The sequence below is a fragment of the Tursiops truncatus genome, chromosome 16 (genome assembly GCF_011762595.2).
Source record: "Tursiops truncatus isolate mTurTru1 chromosome 16, mTurTru1.mat.Y, whole genome shotgun sequence".
NCBI lineage: Eukaryota > Metazoa > Chordata > Mammalia > Artiodactyla > Delphinidae > Tursiops > Tursiops truncatus.
The window spans coordinates 78,058,314-78,072,422 of NC_047049.1; positions in this window are offsets into that span (position 1 = coordinate 78,058,314).

A 14,109-nucleotide genomic window follows, 5' to 3' on the forward strand; every position below is an offset into this window, starting at 1 on the left:
GTGCGTGTGTGTGCGTGTGTGTGTGTGTGTGTGTGTGTGTGTGTGAGCTGTTGTTATGGAAACCATGGAGAGAAGAGAAGCAGAACGCTTTAGATGGGAGCTGTGTTCCCCTGGAGTCTGTGTGCTGCGTGCTGATTGGCTGGGCCCTCCAGAAGAGGTTGCATATTATTCGGGAAGCTGTTGTTGCCCAGAGAGCCCTGGGCTGACTTGCCACCTCGGGAGCTGATGTTTAGGGAAGAGTGGAAGCAGCTGGTTTATGGAAGCATCAAACAGCGTGAGCTGTGGAATCCTCCAGATCCCAAATGTGTCTGGCCAAGCACCCTTTCTTCTAGATTTCAAACTCCTCTGCGTTTCAAAAGCAATTTCGTTTAAATGGCTTATTCCTCTTACTCCTAACCCTTGGGAAGCTACAACTTGCAGGCAATAAAGAGGGCTCCCCGAGATCCATTCAGTAAGTGTGTTGTGAGCCAGACACGGGGCCGACACTTGCACGCCATCGGGGGTGTGGTAGACCAGAAGTCAGATGTCTGATTCCCTGCAAAGAAACACAATATGCAGGTGCGGGGCTCTGCAATCCACTGGCCCAGGTCTCGAGGCAGCTGATTTTGCAACTTTCCATTTCTTACTGAGCCAGCATTGTTTGTTGCTTGGGATACATCATTGACATGCGGGGCCTGGGAAGTGTGTCAGTTTATCTTAACAACGAAGCCATGGGGCCCTCTTCCGTAAATCCTTCTTGAACGGATGCTTGCATGAATGAATGAATGAATGAATGGGCTCGTTGTGTTGATCACGAGCAAATTCAGTAGTTTCCCGCCACCCGGCCACTTCCATAAGGCGCCTCTGGAGATTCCTTGCAAAGAACATGGTACTGGACGTATGCTTATAATGTTTCCCTCTGTCATCCTGTGTCTTGTCCAGACTCTAGGAGCTCTGTGAGTGAGGGAGGGGGAAGAAAACACTCAGAGAAAAAACCCACTGTAGGAAGATTCTGCTGCCTCCAGACATTAGGAAAACCGCTGGTCTAATTCATTCGCCATGGTGACTGTTTCATCCGCAGGACTGGCGCTGCCTGTATAGCTCAGTCTGTGAAGGCTCCCTTTCAAGTAGACCGGCTGCTTGGCGTTCCCGACTGACAATGTGGAGGGCAGATGTGGTATCCTCTTGGAACACACTTGTTGGCGAGCCACGAAATCCAAAGGCAAACCCCACAAAACCTTACCAACGTCTTCTCGTTTTCAGATTTCCAGATCTGAGTACCCATCTGGTTCCTTCGTTAGGATCCTAAGACATCTGGGGACCAGCTATGGAAGGAACTTGCTGATGTTGAGGGCCTGTTAGATGCTGCGCTGTGCTAAGCCCTTTCCCATATGTTATCTCAGAGAACGCTGCCAGAGTGGCATTACTGTTCCCATTACACAAATGAGAAAACAGAAGCTCAGAGAGGCTGAGTTACTTGCCCAAGGTCACATAGATGGGACGTGGTAGCTTCTGAATTTGGATCAAGACAGTGACACCCTCAAGGGATGGTTTGGGAGGGCACACCTCTCCCTCCCGCCCTCACCAAATAAACACACAATCTAAGTAAAAGGAGCACGCAGCGGACAGAATCAAAGTTTGATATATGTTGCCCTGCCTGCCACCTCCCTTTCGATGGGATTGCTCCCCAAGCCCTGTCTACGCTGACATCCTGGAGTCCACACTGCAGCTAGATTTGTCTGCCTCCAAAGCCATCCCAGCACAACCAGGATGCCTGTTCTCTTAGATTCCTACCAAGAAGACCTTTATTTTCTGGAAAGCCTTACCCAGAAGAGCCAATCAATCAGTGGAGGAGTCTCCTAATGGAGCCCGGTTCCAGCATTTCACCAGCCCGCCCGAAGTCACCAGCACGTTAAATGCCCTACGCCTTCCAGGGTACCTGATTCATTGCATCCAGCGGGTAACTATCACTGGCGTGAGGAGGCACCGGGCTAATGGTGTGGATTGGAGTCTCAGTTTACTCTGAAACATCCACTGGCCAAGGTGCAGTTCATTTTAGGTTCCAACTAATTTCTTTTCAGCCTCTAAACGTAGAGACCAGAGGTGTTTAATGTGGCCGTCCTGACACAGGCCACTCCAACCCATCCTGGATGTGTGAAGTGGACCCACGGTTGAGGTCAGCCACGGTCTTATATTCCAGAGGGAAATTAGTTTTCAGAGATTAAATGTTCACAAGCCAACATCTTGTCACAGACCAGCTGGAAGATACAGAAACAAGCTAAGATTCCAGGATTTCAGAATCGTAAACAGGTATAAATATTTCTACCATCTCCTCTCCTTCCTTCAAGAAGGTTCTACCTAATACTGCTAATAACAGACGTTCGTAGCTCTCTTTATAAATTGCACAACATACGTACACACGGAACTCTGCTTCGACCCGCAAGTATTATTGTTCCATTTTATAGATGGGGAATGGAGGCATCAGGAGGATGAGGGCCAGTAAGTCATGGACATGACAGGCTCAGATCTGCAGATGTCACACCCAGCACTCTTTCCATCAGCTCCGAAGTTATTTCTTTCGCTACCCAGGTTCTCCCTAAAGGGACAAAGAGTGGATGTGATTTTTTGAGGAGCCTTGTTAGTTCCACGGGCCTGGAAATTTGCCTCTGCCTGAGCAGACCTGGTGCTTCAGAGTTTAGCTTGATGCTCAGACACCACACCCCCGATCCAGGAACGGGCGTAGCCTCCAGAGAAGAGGTGGCTTCTTCTGGGGACTCATATGCCAGGTCATCTGAAGATGCCTGGTCGGCCATTATGCAGTGGGGTGGAGCAGGGTTGGAGAAGAGAGAGCCGCTGCCTGGGCTGAGCGATGATCTCTGTCAGCATCATTTAAGGATGCAATTAGCAGTATCCTCAAGCATCCATCGCTCCAACGGGCGTCCAAGAAGGTGGCAGCGTGTGAGGTGACATTCGGGCAAGCGGAAAGTCTTCCAGACCAGATGGCTTTCTGCCGAGGCTGTCTTGGGACTGCAGCTGTGGGCTAGTTGGAGCATCCTCCCAGGACCGTGAGGCGCATCAATGCAGCCAGGGAACTTCCTGAGACGCCCCGTGGGCTGCTCTCAGTGTGGACCCACTCCTGGCAGGGACCTCTCCAGGGCTGGTGGCTGGGACTCCCAGGACAGCCGCTGGACCAGGCTGCGTGCTGGCTGGAGCAGGGTTCGTCCCCTCTCTGCCTGCTGCCGTTGCCCAGGCAGAGACAGGGTGCACTGTGCCATCCTGGGGGTTGGCTGTAGGGAGTCACCTGTAGGCCAGGTAAGCGGTGGTCCCAGGTGCAGACGCTACCTGGCACCCCAAGTGTGTGGGAGGCCCCTGATTCCTGCACTTCTCGATGCTTGGGCAGAGGCCCCTGGAGGCCCCCTCCTCGGCCTACCTTTCACCCCAGGAGCTCTGCTCCTGAGACAGGCAGCCCTTCCTCCTTCCAGCCCATGGGGTACTCTTCTGACTTCAAAGCCCTTTCACTGCCAGTGCTCCACGTACAATGGGTGCTCAAGTGCTCAGCAAATAAGTGACCCAGTAACTCAGGTCACAGCCGTACAATTCTGTGGGATGGGTATGATTATCCGCGTTTTTCTGAGGAGGGTGACATGCTTCCGGTCGGCAGCCTGCACGTGGCAGAGATGGGAATCAAACTAAGATTTCTGCTTTCTGATCAGATTGCTCCCCCTTCCCCGCCCTGCCCGTGTCGGAGGCATCAGCTCAAATGCCCGTTGGCTCCACAAGGACCCAGATGCATTCCTGGCCACCTTGCCCCTGACATGCCTCAAGTCCAAAGACACACGGCAGATCCTGAGGGCCTTGTGAAACAGCCGCGAGGAATGCCTGCGATTCCAGGGAACCCGCCTGCTGTGTTCCGTGTGGGTAGAGGCTGGCTCAGCTCACTGGGGCCGGGCCAGAGGTCACCTGCAGGAGGGAGGGGCGACAGGCTGCCGCACTGGCCGCAGGCTGGTGGAGGCCCACGGACGAGATCTGGGCAGTGCCCCTGGGCGTCTCCTAGAACTGCTCCAGCGGCCTCAGGCCGGCTCTCAGGAAGTGCCCTCGTCTTCAGAGTAGGGTTCTGGACCAGCATCCCTTCCTTGCTCCTCGCCGGCCCTTCCCCCTGGTTCTCCCAGAGCAGCTCAGCCCCGAGCACACGGCATCCTCTGGGGAGGCAGCCCCACCCAGCCCGGGCTTCCGGTCCTCCCGAGACCCCATATGCATTGGGGTCCCCTACATGCTTGCACATGGCGTTGGTCAAGTGCGCTTCTTCCTGGCGCGGTTTCCTCTTCTGTTTGCAGTTGGAAGCCCTGACCACGCAAGTGACTGCCACAGCCCACTACAAGGGGCACTTCCTTGCACAGTGGGGCTGGGGACAGGGTTTGGGGGTAGCTGTGCTTTTCCAGCACTTGTGAGATTCATTCTGGTGGAGTAAGAAGTTCTTGCCAGGTCCTCTCCAACCCGGAGAGAAGCCAGCTTAGAAACCTGGCCTGTCTCATTCACCTGTCTTTCCCCTCTGCCAAAAGGAGGCTCTGGGCATCTTTAGATCCTCTTTCTTTGCTTTGCAAGGTGTGTCCTGTCATTATCCAGCTTGGTGTCCAGATCCAGAACACAGTCCCTGGAGTCAGAAGTGTTCCCATCGTGGGTCAGACTAAGTGGTCAAAGCCCAGCAGCATCGCTTACGACATTTGTCACCTCGGGCGTGTTCTTTAACCTGCCTTGGTTTCCTCATTGTAAAATGAGAGTAAGGACAGCACTTAGCCCGTCGGGTTGTTACGAGGATTAAACGAGTTAACGCACGTGAAGCTCTGAAAACACAGCCTTGCGCCACTTGCTCTCACTGCTGTCCGCCTGGCTTTTCTTTCAGTTGGTGTCCCCTGTGCATGACCGTCGGACATTTGAGGGAGGTCGTCGGATCCCCACGAGCCAGGCAGGCTGATTCACCTGCGGTGTGTGTGTGTATGGTGCCTCTTCTTCTTTCCGGAACTGACATCCCCCAGGTTTGTCCACTCGGAGCGCATGCAGCATCTTAACCCCCTACCCCCAGGAGAGAGGCAATTAGCAAACAGAAGGGAATTCCCGAGACCCTCGAAGCCACAAAGCCGCATGTGGTTTGTACTCGCAGGAGAGGGCGTGGTCACTTGCTGTTTGTCACAGGGCCACGTCGTGGGTCCCTGCAGCCATCCCGTTTGCTGCCCAGGTGGAAGGTCAGCATGCCTAGCACCCTGCGAGGAAAGTTTCCCCGGGGAGACCCGGAGCTCCCTGGCGTTCCCGCCTTTTAGGCACCCTGTGTGGCCACTGCGGGTGAGTCAGTCCCCGGAGCCCACCACTCAGCTGTCCCTGGCCACTCGTGCGGGCCAGGGTGGGCATCCTGTAGAGAACAACCAAACCTGCCCGTGTGCCAGGCCGGTGCTGGGGAAAGCCAGGTGACTTGAAGGACGTCAGGCAGCGAGGCACTTGAAAGGTATCAAGAGCGACACCGTGGACACAGCCATCTGGTGCTCAGCTATAAAATGTGGGCCGGGTTATATGCCGTCAGCATCGCATTCAAGCAAAGAGGTTGGAAAGCTGCAGCCCTGGCACGTGTCCCTCCCCCGACGCCTGCGTGGCAGTGGCCGCCTCTTGGAGGGTCACCAGCGCCGACCGTCTCTCCACGACACAGGCGCCTCCCTTCTGGGCACTCCGGCCCCGGCTGTGAACGCGGAGCCCTCAGATGTGCTCGCTGCTGATCCAGGGGTGTGAGAGGCGCAGGGGAGGGACAGGCTTCAGGCGACACGGGTGCCGCAGCTGCAGCTGTACCGTCTGTCGGGACCGTGTGCTCGGGACACCTGTGCTGAACCGAGGCCGCGTCGTGCCTGCTGCTGGGCCAGGCAGACCTCTCTCATCCAAGTTCACGCAGGTCGTCCCTTCGCCCTCTGGCCTCATGGCGATTGTGTGAGAAGCGTGAGAGGTCACACAGGGTCCTGGCCTGTAAATGACCTCTTAAGAAGGCCATCTTGATGAGGACCCCAATGCCAGGAGTAATGACATGGAAGGTGACAGTGATAGCAACGACCGTGATCAAGGGCCCCCAGAGCACCAGCGGTCGCGAACTTCACGGCACCACGGTCTCATCCCAGCATCCCCGCAATGCCCGGGCCCAGCCGCTCACCTTCCCTCTGCAGTCGAGGAAACTGAGGCTCAGCTACGCTGACCATCTTGTCAGAGCCGTGAAGTGAGCGTCTGAGTTCTGATTCCAGCCCAGGCTTGTCTGAGGCCTCAGCTCCACCATGATGGGGGGCGGGGGGTGTGTGGTCCTGCTAAGCTGAGCATCTTGTCAGAGCCGTGAAGTGAGCGTCTGAGTTCTGATTCCAACCCAGGCTTGTCTGAGGCCTCAGCTCCACTGTGACGGGGGTGGGGGTCCTCCTTTCTCCCCCAGAGCTCAGGGTTCTGATGGCAATCACATTGCCAGGTGACTCACACGAAGATGGCTCTTCTAGCTATTTAACGGGGGAACAGGCTCCATCGCCTGGCATCTCATGTCTCAGGAGCTGGAATTAAGGTTCCCTTCACTTTGGCACTGGGCCGCTTCCCCGTTCCTGCCGGCTTTCCTCCTTAGAGAAGAACCATCTTTCACCCCCCATAGCTGCTGTTTTTCAAACATCAGTTTTAATTTGGGGCACCCTCTCTCTGAGAGATTGCAAAAATTAAATCGTTTTTAAGCAACTGAACAACACTTGTGGGGTTTGTAACAAACTTGTGAAATTTGCGGAACTTGGCGGTGGAGGTTCCCTCGGCCGATTTCCCTGGGGCCCTGAGGACCTTCACATTGGCTCTCAATTCTCTCTGGTTTAGGGTCGATCTTGCCAACTGGGGCCCGGCCGTTGCATCTTGGACCAAATTATGAAAATATTGAGGGGCTGGGGGCAACCCCCAGTCTGGGTGTCCAGTTCTGACTTTCCTCCGTCATTGTGGGCAGGTCAAGAAGACATTGGTGGGCAGGGGCCCCTCCACAGAGAGGGGTCACAGGGCCAGGCTGAGGAGGGGACACAAATGAGTAGGCAACCTCCCCGTGTGGACGTGCACGCTCTCCCGTCCAATCAGATGACTCCAGGGTCCCCTGAAGGGTGGGACCACATTCTAATTTATGCCAGTTTCCTCTCCTCTGCAGAAGGCCCTCTCCACTCAGGGAAAAAAGCAGCAAGACAATTTCCATGCGTCAGCTGTCACCAGCTTGTCTTGTCACGGTCGAAGCCGAGCAGGCCAGGCTGCCTGTGTTTCTGGCTCCTCCAAATTCTTAGCTGGAAACGCAGCTTCATGTGGTCAGGACACAGACGGTGTGAGGCCAGCAGGATGAACTGAACTTTAGAACTCACCCTTGCCTGCTGGGCAGGGCCTCTGACATAACAGGGAGCCCGCTCTCTCTGCAGGAGGACTTACGGGAACAAGGGGCTAGGTGGGCTTGTCCTGCGGATTTAGAAGGTGATACCCCTTTATTTATCTAGAGCACCTGGAATCTGGGTGCTAACCCTGTCTCCACCCTTTACCGGCCGTGGACATTGTACGGTCTCCTCATGTGTACAGCGGGGCAAACATTAACATCACAGAACTGTCATGAAGCTTAAATACACATGATATGCTTAGAACCATGCCTGGCAGATAGTATATGTGTATTATATCAATTACATTATTATGAATGAGAAACTGTCTCATGCTCGGTGAGACTCACAGAGGATACTACAGACACCCTCCCAGAATCGTGGCCCCCAAAGATGTCCCCAGCCGCATCCCCAGAACCTGGGAAGGTGTTAGGTTACATGGTGAAGGAGAATGAAGGTTGCGGAGGGAATTACGTGTGCTCATCGGCTGACTTGAAGACACGGAGCCTATCCTGGATTCTCCAAGCGGACCCAGTGTAATCACAGGAATCCTCGAAAGTGGAAGATGGTGTGGGGGAGAAGAGGAGAGTCAGAGGAGATGTGAAAGATGGGGAGAAAGGTACCACGAGATACCTCTAAAAGCTGGAAGGGGATGGACACATAGGCTCTCCTGGAGCTTCCAGAAGGTCCGCAGCCCTGCTGTCCCTCGGTCTTAGTGTAATGAGACCCGTGGCAGACTTCTATAGAATGGTGAGGTGATAACCGTGTGTTACTCAAGCCACCAAGTTCGTGGTCATTTAGTTATAGCAGCGGCAGGAGACTAATCCACGTGGTTGTGCCTTGTGTGTCCCGTGGGCTGCCTCTGTGAGTGTCCCAGACGCCCTCCACCACCACCCCAGTCCTCCCACAAAGCCGTTCTGAGGAGGGTGCACGTCGTGATACACCCCTCCAAGAATCCGTGATGCTCTGTGTAATCTGACCTCTTCTGGAGCTGCTTGGGGCCACTCAGGGATTTTCTTCCACCCACAAAACCTTTAGGTTCCATTAGGACAAGGAGGCAGCTGGCATTTGTGACAATAGAGGTACTGCATCACAGTTGGGGTGCTTCTGGGGCTCACACAGCTCCCAAGCGGTTCAGGGGTCGTACCACGTTCTTGGACTAAAAATGCGGAAGGCCGGGCATGCGTTTCCCAAACGACTCCACGTCTTTAAGAAAACTGTCAACAACGACAAAAACATGAGCGCGACATGGATTCTCGCATGAATCCACTGCCTCTCCATATCATCAGAGGCCGATGTTCTGGAAGGACTTCCTCCTTCCACAGAGGAAGCTGAGGTCTCCCACTGGCTCAGGATGACGAGGCCGGTTGGGCTGCCCCCAGCCCCGCCGGGCGGCATCTTCAGAAGCTCCCGGTGCCCCCTCCCTGGACCTGCTTTCCCAAACAAGTTGAGGATTTATAACTTCTTTCATGGAAACATCTGGCCCATTTCCACCAAGTCCTTCTTTTTTTAAAAAATCTTTCATCCAGAGTCATTTGGGTTCGATTCTGTGTCTTTATTTCTTTTTCCCCCTCCTTGTTCTTCTTTGGCCTTTGGAGACAGTGGAAGGGAAGAGTCAGGCCACTCCCACAGCTAACGACTTGGGTTAGGAGTCACGCTGGCGGGGACCCGACTTCTTCATTTCTTCTTTGGCCACAGAGCCGCCCCTACCAACCGCCGGGCCCCCGTTGTTGTTGTTGCTGTTTTTTTTTTTTTTTTTTTTTGAAGTTCTTGTTGGTTTTGTAAATTCGCTAGCTCTGTGCTTTTTCGACTTGGCTTCCTAGCCCACAGGCAAAACCAGGGCAAAGAGAACAAAGAGAGGCTGGCAGGAGACGGGGCCACGCTTAGCCAGGCCACTGTGCTCGTCACGGGAGGGGTGCCGGCCAAGATGCAGCTGAAAACTTCTCCTGGCCTCGGGCTTTAAAATACCCACACTTCCTGCTCCTCAGAGAGGGTATGCACAGAATGCGAGTGACTCACCAGCGGTGGGTTTCAGATGTGTCTGTCATAAGGAGGTCGCATCAAAAGCCCATCCTGTTTCAGATGTTATTTTTTCTGCTCTCAGCTATGCAGCGCTAGAAAAGCTGAAGGCCTAGAACCAGTGTTTGTTTGGAGTGCAGAAAGTGAAGGGCAAAGTCATTGCACCGCAGCAAGCAAAAACCCAACCCTTAAGGGGAAAAAAACAACAAAAAAACCCAACAACCAACATGTACACAGTGTGGAGATTGTGTTTCAAAGCCTTGTTTTCGAAAACTTTAATTGTATTTCAACTCAAGCCAAACTGTCAAAACATGGGAAGGGGATGTGCCTGCTTTGAAAACGCGTTAGCCGGCTTATGGAAAAGCCCGTAATTGATATCCAAGACGAAACCAGAGCTGGGGCGGGTGGAGGCAGGAGGACGGCAGTTCAGAACAGCTCTGATGTACTTCCCTATCGACCACGTGCAATTTCACAGATCTCGGTTCCTGAAGTGGGGGATTGGAGAGGAGAACAAAGGGGGAGCACAAAGCGCTCCGTGAACGGAGAGGGTTTAAATTATCAGGCCCGGTGCATCGTGAATTCTCATTTACATAAGGGGGAAACCTGGTAGAGAGCCTCTCAACCTCCATCGCAGTTTATAAGTAACAGCAGGCTGCACGTTCTTCTTTTTTTTTTTTTTTTTTTTGCGGTACGTGGGCCTCTCACCGTTGTGCTCTCCCGTTGCGGAGCACAGGCTCCGGACGCGCAGGCTCAGCGGCCATGGCTCACGGGCCCAGCCGCTCCGCGGCATGTGGGATCTTCCTGGACCGGGGCACGAACCCGTGTCCCCTGCATCGGCAGGCGGACTCCCAACCACTGCGCCACCAGGGAAGCCCAAAGTTCTTCTTTGTGAGAACCTTCTTCCTCCTTTTCTGCTCTGCCCTCAGGGCTGAGGCTCTCCTGGGGGGTCTCCCTCCTCTCCGGGCAGACCACTCCCATCTGCCTGGTTTTCAGGCCACTTCTCTCCTTCCAGACTCCACTCGGCCACTTCCTCCAGTAGATGACCCTGAGGGTTGAGACTTTGCCCTACTATTCTGCCTCTCCTTCACGGATCTTCTAGAACTTTCTAGTTTCCAGTGCAGAGATTCTGAATCTTCTCCTTATGATGTCTGAGAGTTCTTTATGTTTGTAAGCCGTTCTCAAATAAAATTAAACTTGAGCTAAATGATTAAGGCTGTAGGCCGTCTGACGCATATTGGAGTAGGGCCAGAGCCGGCATCAAAGCAGACCACGGCAGGAGTGGAGGTACCAAAAGGGCTGGGAATTAATGACCAGCGACTTGTGCCCCCCAAAATTGGCCCATGGTTTTCTTCCTCCTTCTTTGGTCAGGCCACTGGCCTCTGGGCAGACCAGGTTCATCTGCAGGCCCTGTGGCCTGGGACCGTCTCTGTCATCTTCCCCTTGAATGCTGACGTTTCCAAACAAGCCTAGGCACCTATAATGTGGATGCCTTTAGGTGTGAGAAGTCTCTCTTCTTTATCCTGGTGACGCAAGACAGCCATCCCTCTCTTCCGCCTGGTTTTGCTGACCTCTCCCAAGTGGAAAACATCCCATACAGCCCACTCTTGGGGGAGTGGACTTTTCGGGTTTGTGGTCTGGGACTCTCTGTGGACCTCAGAAAAGAGTTGCCGGATTAAAAAACAAGGCAATACTGGACGTCCAGTTACCTGTGAATTTCAGATCAACAAAGAATCGTTTTTGTAATGCAACAAAGAATCGTTTTTGTAATGCAACTATGTCGTACATGTTATAGTTTTAAAAGTATGTCCCATGCAACATTTGCGACAGACTTACAGTAAAAGTTGTGCGCCGTGTGTGTGAGGTTCCCATTTAACTGGGTGCCCTGTATTCTTGTTTGCTCACTCAGGCAGCCTTCTGGAGCCCCTTCTGTTCTAAGTGGACATGGGCTCCACAAGCCATGAGAGGGAGCCGCTTCTAATCGGGATCAGAGGCTGGTAGGGCTGTGTTCTCCCCACAGGGGCTCAGTATGTACAAGAAGAGCTGATGGTATTAGGAGGAGGCAACTGACACCAGGCCCGTAGGCCACGTCTGGACAGTAGGGTCATCCCTTCGACAACCTCCAAACGACTGCAGAGCCAGCAGAAGCCGCCACCACGCAGCTCACATAATGATAGCTTTCTCCTTTCTCATTCCAGACAGTTTGGATTCTTTTTTTAAAAAAGTTGCTTTTGGGAAGCAGCAGGGGGTGCGGGGAAACGCAGAAGCTGGCCGCCAACGGAAAACAGGAAAGGAGCACCTCTGATTAAAAGCAGGCAGCTCCCCGCTCCATCTGCAGCGCTAGGAACCCAGCTGACGAGGGAGGCTCTTCCCTCACTGCTGCCGCTGCGGGCAGGCGGCCTGGACAGACCCGACGGGGCAGCACTCAGGGCGGCTCGAAGAGGAGGGCCAGTGTGTAGTCAAGCCCTCTCGCCACAAGACGTCTGCACCCTCAGACCCCTACCAGGTTCCAGGTTCCTTCCTCCCCCACCAAAAGCTCACGCTGGGCTCCAGGCCGGGTGCTCAGATACACAGAGTTTTGCATGAGCTTGGAGCCACTCAGAACCATCTTCCATTTCTTGCATCACAGACAGGAAAGTCCCCTTTCAGTCTCCAAGAAATGCTCTCAGTACCAGGCGTCTACTCTTGAGCACCATTGCCAAGATCCTTGTGCGACTGTATATACATTAGAACACAGCCATGCTGTATACAGGTCAGCAGGATCATGTTTATTCTATAGATCCCAGAGAAGGCTCAGAGATGGTGAACGATTGGCTCGTGGTCACACAGCAAGTCACTTGTTCCTATAATACATGAGTGTTAAGTGCAGTGGAGGTGTTAGAGAATCAAAGCTGAAAAAGATATTGTTCCTGGTAAAATTGTGAGGAAGGCAGATACCTCTGGACCCAATAGGAATACAGCGGGGAAAGGTACAGGATAGCGGTGTGAGGTACAGGATAGCGGCATGAGAGACGAATAAATCACGCCAGGAGGAGGGAGAGAGTCATTTTGCGGGGGTTGAGGGGAGGGCAGGGGGGTACAGGAGTGTGGTCAGACATTGAGCTGGGGTTACAGGCCAAAGTGCGGGTTTCTGGTTCTGAGGCTAAGTGTCCGGGTCGTGCTGTGAGATATCAGGCCAATCGTGGCCAAGGCCGAGCTGGCCTGGGGCATGTGGTGTAGGCAGAGAAGCAGAGGATTAGCTGTCAGGAGAGCTGAGCCTAGTGTGGCTCCTGACATGAGCAAATTGTGGGCAGGTCATCTTACCTCTCAGGGCCCTCTCCTGGGTTTCTCATCGGAAACCTCTCATTTGGGGGGCTGGATTGGATGATTTCTAAGATCTCTTTTAGCGCTAACATTCCAGCATTCGCTGTGAAGCCCTCGACCCCGTCCATCACATTGACTCAACCGGGCTCAGCATGGTCCATGGCGATGATGGTTCAATGAGTCAGGTGATATTTACTGAGCACCTACTACGTGCTGGGCTGCGGTAGAGTCGAAGCACTGCTGACACAGGCTATAGCCATCAAGCTTCAGAAAGCACTCTTCTTCGGGCTCAGGTCTTGTTGGTCTCTGCACGCTAGCTCACCATCACTTCTGCTCACCGGGTGAGCACAAAGGATCGCTGGGAGGTTGCAGACGTGAAGCCTCAGCCAGCTCTCACTTTGATCTTAGCAGAGTTGCATTCGGCAGCTCTGCTGCTCTCTGCTCCTGTTCTGGGCGAGGGAACGGACCTTTAAACAGATCAGTGTAAGCAGGACCCTGCTGAAGAGACGTTTCCAAAGCCTGTGGTCAGGGACCCAGGGCAACACCAGCAGGGCCAGACGGCGATGCACTGCGGGTGGGCGGGTGGAAGTACCTGGAAGCACCCAGAAGCGGTCATTTCAAGGGACGTGCTTGGGAAAATCTGGGGGTCAGGAAAGAGTGGTTGAAATCGGCATTCCTCTGCTGATATATGATGCAAGAGACTCAAAGGAGAATTGAGGCCTTTAGGGAAAGGCATTAATTAGACCCGGGGCCCAGGGAAGGAGCAGGGGGTGGCAGGGACACCAGTGGCAACGATGAGGCTGTACCTTCCAGTAGGAGCGGGGCTGGGAATTTCACTTCCTTCTGGTGCATTAAAATGCTAGATCATCGCTCAATTCCTCATGGTTAGAAGAGACAGCTAGGAGACTGTGCGTCCCGTTAGCCCAGACAGTCCAGTCCCCACTGTGGTCCAGAATAACTGTGAAGAGTTCCCCCTTTTATTCTCAAAAGCACACTTGTTTGAACAATATATTATAGGGTCACTCTTGAGCTGAACCCAATGACTATTTTGAAAGCTCCAGCGACTAGCTTAGGGGAGATGAGGGTCTGAAAGAATAATGCCCAGTTTCCGGCCCCATTCAATGCACCAATTTCTTTCCAAGAAACTCAAAGTGCTTCTCGGTTAGGACAATTTGTCATCGGGTCTTGCTGCTTCCCGTTGCCAGGTTCATACTAATGTTCTGGACCTTAGAACAAAGATTTTTCAAACCCAAAATAACCCGGGAGCACTTTGGAAGCTGTTTCTGATTTTGCTTCTCCAGCCACTGCCCCCTCCACCCCTCCTTAAGCATCTGTCCATTCCATTCCTTATCTGGTGATCTTAGTGCTCTGAAGAATACCATTAGGGAGGTGCTGCCCAGAATCACTGCATTCACAGGGA